The sequence below is a fragment of the Cebus imitator genome, unplaced genomic scaffold (assembly GCF_001604975.1).
Source record: "Cebus imitator isolate Cc_AM_T3 unplaced genomic scaffold, Cebus_imitator-1.0 Scaffold42, whole genome shotgun sequence".
NCBI lineage: Eukaryota > Metazoa > Chordata > Mammalia > Primates > Cebidae > Cebus > Cebus imitator.
In genome coordinates, this window is record NW_016107357.1 from 3,620,329 (window position 1) to 3,628,410 (window position 8,082).

At 45.2% G+C, this 8,082-nt stretch overlaps 2 pseudogenes; both read right to left on the reverse strand.

The window, feature by feature from the left end:
* Positions 1-292: 292 nt before the first annotated feature.
* LOC108302608 lies at positions 293-2,916 on the reverse strand (annotated as a pseudogene).
* Positions 2,917-3,014: 98 nt separating this feature from the next.
* LOC108302629 lies at positions 3,015-3,917 on the reverse strand (annotated as a pseudogene).
* Positions 3,918-8,082: the final 4,165 nt, after the last annotated feature.

The following is an 8,082-nucleotide window of genomic DNA, read 5'->3' on the forward strand; positions in this document are numbered from 1 at the left end:
CCCTTGCTGCTGGCAGGAGAGACACTTGGCATCAGGAGGCAGTATAGTTTCTCTTTTTTTTTTTCTTACAGTACAAAGTTAGGGCTCTTCATTCAGGCAGTAGAGTTAGGAACAGCAAAGTAGGAGGGCTACACCATTACCATGGCAACTGAAAGCCTCATAAATGTAAAGTCCCTCGGCTTCTGTCAGGCAGGCTCTTCCTAGCTCAGCAGACACCTGTTTTCACTGACTGAGAACAAAGCCGGGCAGCCTGGCTACAGTGTGGAAGGGCAGCTGGACAAGTGGCCTCTGGTCAGTCCTGGAAGTGATTGGTGAGGGCTTCTAGTGGCTCCTGCTTCTTCAGCCCACTCTTCAGCCTGCACCCTGGTGGGCCTCTTTCAGCCTGGGCACAGCAAGCTTTCCCAGCATGCCCTTGCTTATGTGGATCTTCAGCTCCTCTTCTGAATATTCTACCTTGAACCTTTTGCTTCCAGGACCTTCATTAATTATCATGTTTTATATTGGTAACTTTCCCTGCAGGATTGTAGTCTGGTGGGTAGAGAAGTTCCTTAAACTCATCCACCAGGGAGACCAGTCTTTTACTCATTGCTTCAACCTTGGGCAATGTCGGGTCCACTGCTTGTTCAGGCTCCATCGAATCCAAGGCCAAGGCCTCCAGGTTTTTGGAGCAGCTGCAGCATGGGGTTCTCAAAACTGTCACTTCTTTATTTGAATCTGAGCTTCTGAACAATAGCCTTCACCCTGTCTGTCTGCTCTGGGGTTGCCATGACTTTTTCAGTAAGGGCACCTTCCATTTATCATCAGCATAGTATAAAAAGACCAGCTGGAAGCCTGCAGGAGTCACCTGAATTTTCTGGTCATCCAGCTCCTCTTCTTGTGGCACCAAAGCCACAAAATAAGCAGGACATTCCTGCGGGGTGTGCATCCGCACAATGCTATGACCTCCTTCTCCAGAACTTGGTGAGTAGAGCACTGAACAGGGTTGAACTCCCATTCATCAACAACTCCCCAAAGTACACAAACAGGGAGGGCCTCAGGTAATGGTGCTTCTTCAGCTTTACCAAGGGCTTAAACCCATCGGAATCAAACCCATTTCATCAAACTGTTTTAGCTCTTCTGTTTCCTCTTTCTCCAGTATAATCTGACGCCTTCCATAGATCTGAGACCTTTTGGTACTGCTAGGCAAAAGCAAACTGCCTGTATTGACCTTAAATGTGTGGGTCTTGGTTTTCACTGATTCATCTGTTTCCCAACAGAGCTTTATTGGAGGCGGCTTGAGAGCCTTCTGGATCAGATTATAAATGCCCACAGAGAGCACTATATCTTTGTCGAGCTTCAGTTTTAACCTGCTGAGTGCTCGCTTCCTGGTCTCCTTGGCTCAAACCTGCCTAAACAGGTCTTCTAGCTTGCTGGATTCTTCAAAGTGAGCCCTGAGGTCCTCATCCTCTGCTACGCCGATGATATCTCTGTAAAACAAGGATATGTCAAAGGTCCCAGGTTTCTTCAGGTGTAACAAGTCAAGGAAGATGCCTGTATCTCACTGATTATTGGCCTTGGTCCTGGCCCAGCTGGCTTTGGCACTGTCATTGCCATAGGGGTTGTCTTCATTGGTGAACAACATGATCCTCCTGAACAGGACATTGCTAAAGAGGTTGTTGGCACAGACTCACAGCACTTCACTGAGTAGTCAGATCCATGCCCATCGGGTCTTGGAAACGTTTTTGTCCCTGCTGCCCCTTAAACCAGTCAAGCTCTAGAATTCATTTTACACCTGGATTATCCAATTCCTGGATGCTCAGGTCAAAAGGAGTCAACTCATCTTCACTCTGAGATTCAAACATAGCTCTGGAGGCATCAACCAAAAAATCAAAGTATTTCTTCCTGAATATTTATAGTCTCGACTTGCTTCACATGATTCTCATGGGGTTCAAGCCCTTGGTAATGCTGAAGTGCTGTGAGTCTACACCAACTTCTTTAGTGATGTCCAGTTCAAAATGTTCTTCTTCTGCTTCTTCATCACCCTCGGTTTTGTAATAAGACTTTCACCCTGACTTGTTGCTTACTGCCCACTTTGGTGCAGGCCAGGGCAGTATGGCTCTCTCAAGATTCTCTAGGCCAGTTTGGTCTCTGTCTAACTACATTATTTTAGAGACTTAGGCAAGGGCGTTCCAAAGGAATGTTCTGATATTGGTAACAATACGTATCATCAAATTGCTCTCTAGAAATGTATGAATTTACAACACCATCATAAGAGTATGTAATAGTGCTCCTTACAAAGCATGCTCACCAGGTTGGAATATTATCTTTTAAAAATCTTTGATGTATTAATTGTTTTTGTGGAGTGCTGTGGCTCAGGCTGTTGGAAGAAGCCTAGGATAAGAGAAACACAATTCTGGTTAAAATTGATGAGCAAAGATGAGCAGCGTTGGCAATGGCTCAGCTGATACTGGGGGAAATAAAAGGTTTAGCAATGGGAAGAGAAAAGGTAAGTTTGGTTTGAGATAAGATAGTTTGGATTATCTGTGGGACATCCAAGAGGTTATATGTAGTAGGTCATTGAGTATCTCTGTGTGGAGCTCGACAGAAAGGTGTGAGATGTAAATAGAACATTAAAGTATTAATACACGGTAAGTAGGTCAAATCATAAGTGTAGGTACTATGGTTCAAGGAGAATTCAGAATGGGAAAGGAGTTTAATATGAAATCTTGAGGCATATCAATATTTAAAAGGTTGCAAAAGAAGCATAAGCTAAAGGTATTTAAATTTTTTTTGACAGACAGATGGGGTCTCGCCCTGTCACACAGGCTGGAGTGCTGTGGCGCAATCATAGCTCACTGAAGCCTTGAATTCCTGGGCTAAAGCGACTTTCCCACATCAGCTTCCTGAGTAGCTAAGACTACAGGCACAAGCCACCATGTCCAGAGGAAGGCCCTTTTTTCTTTCTTTTTAAAGAAGTCTTTATTTCCTTGTTTTGCAAATAAAGCTGGCTGAGTTGGTTGCTTTTTTGTGATTAGTCAGAGACCAAATCCCATATCTTTGTCCTGTTCCTTCGACTCCTCCTTGGCTTCAACCTTAGCTGGGGCTGCAGCAGCAACAGAAGGTGTGGTGGCAGCAGCCACAAAGGCAGATGGATCAGCCAAGAAGGCCTTGACCTCTTCAGCAAGTGGGAAGGTGTAATCAGTCTCCACAGACAAAGCCAGGACTCGTTTGTACCCATTGATGTTAGAATGGGATACTGATGCAACATTTGGGCAGTCAGTCTGCAGACAGACACTGGTAACATCGTGGACACTCTCCAGGAAGCGAGAATGCAGAGTTTCCTCTGTGATGTCAGGTACCTCAGGGCTGTAGATGCTGCCATTGTCAAACACCTGCAGGATGACCAGCCCAAGGGAGAAGGAAGAGATGTTCAGCAGCGTGGCTTCGCTGGCTCCCACTTTGTCTGCAGTCTTGATCAGCTGCACGTCAGTCAGGATTTCAATGGTGTCCCTGAAGATTTTAATGCTGATGCCTAAAGCCTGGAGAAAGGAGACCTTCTCAGGCCCTAGACCAGTGTTCTGGGCTGGCACAGTGACTTCACATGGGGCAATGGCACCAGCATGGGGGCAGCTGGCACCTTATTGGCCAGCAGCAGGTCCCTGATCTCAGTGAGATCCTCCTTGGTGAACACAAGCCCACATTCCCCTGGATAGGAGGCAACAGTTTCTCCAGAGGTGAACCGTTTTCCAGGTGCCTTCAGAGGGCCTTGCGCCTCATGGTGTTCTTGTCCATCAGCACCACAGCCGGCCTGTGGAGGGACACGCGGATCTGCTGCATCTGCTTGGAGCCCACATTGTCTGCTCCCACGATGAAATTTCAGATAATCATCCAACTTGGAATTAGTTGGACTTCCAGATCACCCTATCTTCCCTGGGCATCACAGTGGTGTATCAGGGATTGCCATGCAGGGTTTAAAGACAATGTCATCTTCACAAGGACGCCTGGTGAGAGGAGGCACTTTTATGAATAGCCACAGAGATAGAAAGAAAACTCAGAGAAGAGTACTGTCATTGAAGGAAAATAAAGAGACTTTCAGAAAGGAGAGAACGGCACGTCACAAAGGAGGAAAATGGATTAAATATTAGTGACTGGGAAATGGTGATTTAATGGTGATTAGTCTGTGCTGCTATTACAAAATACCTGAAGCTGGATAATTTATAAAGAAAAGACATTTATTTTCTCACATGCTGATACTCTCTCATCATAGTCTTATTTTCTTTTTTTAGCCTCTCCATCTTTATTTGATCTATTATTCCTTGTTATTCTAGGTTTGCGGTTAATATATGGATTAATATTAATGTATAGCTGATACAGCTTATGGAGCCTCAGTTTCTCAATCTATGAAATGGGAATGCTAATAACCAGTGGTCTGTGGTGGAGATTAAATGACATAATTAAACCATAAGTTCCAAATATGCAAATAGCTTTCTCATTTAATTGCAAATTGTCGGGGTTTACCCAATGCCTGTACAACCATTGTATCTTGGAGGTAAATAACCTGTTTTTCACCTTACAGGCTCACAGCTGAAAGGAACTTACCTTGTGTCTCTAATGAGACTTTGGACTTTAGACTTTTGGGATGATGCTGGAACAAGTTAAGACCTTTGGGACTATTAGGAAGGGATGATTGTATTTTGCAAAGTGAGAAGAACCTGAGTTTGCTGGGGGCAGGAGTGGAATGCTATGGTTTGGATATAATTTGTTTGTCCCCACCAAATCTCATGTTGAAATGTAATCCCCAGTGTAGTGGTGTTGCGAGGTTCATGAATATATCCATGCCCTCCCTGCAGAGAGATGAGTTCTCACTCTGTGAGTTCCCATGTGAGCTGGTTGTTAAAACAATCCTTGCTCCTCCCTGCCCTGTCCTCCTCTCTCAGGATGCAGCCTCTCACGTACCAGCTCCCTTTGCCCTCCACCATGAGTGGAAGCAACCTGAAGGTTTCACCAGATGCAGATGCACAATCTTGAACTTCCCAGCCATCCAGAATCATAAACATTTTTCTCTTTATAAATTACCCAACCTCCCGTATTCCTTCATAGGAAAACAAAACAGACTAAGACAGTTTGTTTTCTGCATTGATTTTTGTGATTCAGGGTTCAAGCCCTCTGATGGCATCCATAAATCACTCTTCCCAAGTTAAAGCAAATCCCCCTGAGCACTGGGGATGTACAAACAGTGGTGGTGGTGGTGAGGTGCAACCAGTCTTTTTTTTTTTTTTTTGAGATGGCATCTTACTCCATTGCCCAGGCTGGAGCACAGTGGCATGATCTCAGTTCACTGCAACCTGAGCTTCTTGGGTTCAAGCAATTCTTGTGCCTTAGTCTTTTAAATAGCTGGGACTAGGAGCATGCCACCACGCCCGACTAATTTTCGTATTTTTATTAGATATGAGGCTTTGCCATGTTGGCCAGACTGGTCTCTAACTCCTGACCTCAAGTGATCTACCTGCCTGGGCCTCCTGAAGTGCTGGGATTACAGGGGTGAGCCGGTACCATGATCAATTGAAGGAAGAGATGGGGAGAGAACCTCATTACTGTATTCACGTGATAAAGCTCCCATAGAAACTCAGAGTCAAAGAAGTCAATTCTAGTTTTCATTCTACCAACAGGCCTCCAGGCTCTGGCTTCCTCAGGGGTAGGAGTGATAAATACAAAGATGTTTTCTGTCAAGTGGGTGAAAAAAACTCCACCTGTCTCTCAGAACGTGGAGAAGCTCTTTAAGGTTAAGGGGCTGAAGATTGACGCCATCCACTTATCAGAGCTCCCCCAGCTATGAAAGGAGTAGAAGACTTTTTCAGGGTGGGGGATTAACGAATTTTCAGAAATAAAAGATCTTATTAGTAATGGTTCTACTCAACAGGCACTATTTACTAACATCACAATTCTACATATTCCTAAAGCTGAGGATGAACAAAAGTTCATTAATTTGAGACTCTAATTTAGACAAAACTTGAAACAAATCAGTGACAAAAGAAATCCTGCGATCTCAGCAGTCCTGTGGTACTTATGTGTGTGTGTGTGTGTGTGTGTGTGTGTGTGTGTGTGCACTGTTCCCATGGTGGGACTACCTTGAGGTCTGAGAGCTAAATCCTGGATGAGTCCAGTGGCCTTGCTCAAAGCTGGTTTCTTTGGTTCATTGGCCTGTAATGAAGTTCCTGGGGAATATAATGAAGTCTCTGAAGGATTCTTTTGCTTTAAGAAATAAACTTATTCACATATTCCAGCTCCTTTTAGACCTGGAACAGACTTTAGAAATGATCCAAATCATTTCCTCTCACATGGAGCTGATGGGTGTAGCGATCACTGGTGAAATGTTCAGGGCCAGACCCCAGGGTTCTTGCCACACAATAGTCACCCTTCGGTTACTTGGGGATGGAGTTTCCCCCTCCTGTTCTCTTTTCCCCTTTCCTTTTTCCTGTTTATTCAAATACGGTGTCTTCGTTATAGAAAAACTGGAATGTATAGAGAAGTGTTAAGAAAAAAAGAGAAGTAGAAGGAGGGGGAGGAAAATGGAAAAAAAATGAGGAAAGGGAGGGGCAGGAAAGGAGGAGGAGGAGAAGGAGGAGAGGGAGATAAGCAAGGAGGAGGAGAAGGAGGAGGAGGAGAGTTGGCAACTCCCTGGTTATCTCTTAGCAGATGTGTTGCAAAGAAAACATCTTTCCCTTGTGAACCCAAAGGAGGTGGCGGAATGGTTTCTCTTGGTTCTCCTTGCTGGAATGAGATGATTTCTACTTGGCACACTTGTAGGGGTGTCCCACATGGAGGAGCTATGCATAAATCTGTGTAGTGCTGGGGTAGAACGTACCATCCAAGGGTGCATGGGTTATAGGCCCTAGGACAGGCCAGCAGGAGGACCCTACTCTGTCCTGGTGCTGTCATGGACGTGGACCTTTGGCGCTAGAATTGGAGGCAGGTTGCATGGCTGCTTGTGGCCAGCTCAGGACACCCTTCCGTTTTCATGCCTCCCAGTGGTCAGGGCAAAATAAGCAGGTCTTGACAGGTAGATTTACTCAAGTCAGTCACCATGTGGAAACTTCCCTGGAAGCAGGAGTTACCCGAGGAGTAGGGTTTCGTTCTGTTCTTGGGTGTGCTGATGCCTAGAATACTTGGGACAGCATGCTTGGTTGGTGTCTAATGTCTAATGCTCTCTTCTCTACTTGTAATGATCATCTGTTAGTGGGAATAGATTTGCACAAAACCACCTGCAGTTCAAATAGCCTCTGTCTTGCCCAGGTTTCTGCAAGTTGGTTGTGACACAGAGGAAGACTAGCTAGCTCCAACACTCGATCTGTCTTTGATCTTGGGCCCAACGGCACAGGATTCTAGTTTGCTGAATAAAGCATTAATACACTTAGTGACAAATGTCTGTTCACACACCTCACTTTCCTGCTACTCCTCTCTGTTATTTATTATGAATGGTTATTCCCTTAGTTGTGAAAAGCGGGGTTTATCTCCACCATTCCCCAATATAAACAACTGGGAGATTCATTCCCGGGGGTTCTCTCAGTGCCCCCACCATCCCCATCTGCTTACCAGACTCAAGATGCACTGATCTTCTTTCATATCCTCAAACACCAGATTCTTTTCCGCCTCTGAGCCTTTGCACATTTCCTTCTTCCTGGAGGGACTGCTCTCTGTATCCCTCTTCTGTGCATTCTAATCTCTTCCTCTTGCAGTGTAAGTATTATTTTCTTTCAGGAAAGCCTCTGCCCACATTCTCAGACTGGGCCAAGTCTTCACTTGCACACCTCTTTTTGTTGGCTTTGTATCGCTTCTCACTGAGAAGGAAGTAAATGAATATTGTTAATTTTTTGTTTGTTTCAAACAGTTTCAACAGTAGTGCCTTTGCAGCACAGACCTGCCTGTCTTCCTCACTCTTACGCCCAGTGCTTAGCTCTGGGTCGAGCAGGTACTCACAGTCCCTGGGATGGAGGAACCCATGGCAGGGGGTGAAGGAGGTAGTCACAGCTCTCTGTCCTCCTCCAGGACACATCAGTATGTCTGCTCTACCTTGGCAGAAACTGTATAACTACACCTTTGCAA